We start from the raw sequence: 928 nt of genomic DNA, 5'->3' as shown, positions 1-928 counted from the left end.
AATTTTGATTACTTTAATAAAAACTATGTATGATCATAATTCAAAATTGATGAGTCTGTCAAGTATTGGTAGGGGGAATAAAAAATGACGGCTGTTTCAAAACGTTAAAAAAAATTAGTTAATTTATTTTTAAATATCTATATCTCAGAAACCATTCGACGTAGAGATGTCTATTAACCCTCAAATTAAGACTAGTTTAACGAACTGTTAATTAGGTCCTGACGTTAATCTTCGTAGTAGTTTTCATAATATGTGCAAAAATAAATTTATTTATAGTTTTTCGGTTAATATTATGAAGAAATATATCTCAGGACCATTCGACGTAGTAATGTCAGCCAGTACTATAATTAAAGCTCGTTAAAATTAAAGTTTTTTGGATAAAATGTTTGATTCCGATACCAGCAATCGTTTTCTCTACACGCAATCTTTCCATCTACGTTTCGGTATTCTCCTGAGGCGTTCACCCATTGGTTCAGTGTTTATTAATATTTTAGGAATCCGCTCGTTACTAAGCCCTAGAACCTTATACACCGCAATGCTATAACCTGAATTATATTTACCGAATGGAGGGAACTAATTCAACATTTTGTAGCCTTCTAAATTCTCCTATTAATCTATCTTTTTTCGGTCCAAATTATTGGATCTTATTCCGCTGTTCATCCCTTAGTGTAAGAGGCCACGTATCTCATTCTTAAAGAACAGTGGGAAGGATTATAGTTTTGTAAATTATAATTTTTAAGTTTTTCGATAGAAGGTGCGAGCTAAGCAGTTTCGAAATTGAAAGATAAAAAACTTTTTCCGCCTTCAACCTCGGAGGAAACATATCCATTTTATTTATGATATTATACTGTTATTTTTTGTTCACACATTTAGCCTTTGTATATAATAATATTTATTTGTAATTATATATATATTTTTCTACTTGATA

Source organism: Halyomorpha halys, unplaced genomic scaffold, assembly GCF_000696795.3.
Source record: "Halyomorpha halys isolate HHAL.00 unplaced genomic scaffold, Hhal_1.1 Scaffold1536.1, whole genome shotgun sequence".
NCBI classification, from domain to species: Eukaryota; Metazoa; Arthropoda; class Insecta; order Hemiptera; family Pentatomidae; genus Halyomorpha; species Halyomorpha halys.
This window is presented reverse-complemented; position numbering follows the sequence as displayed.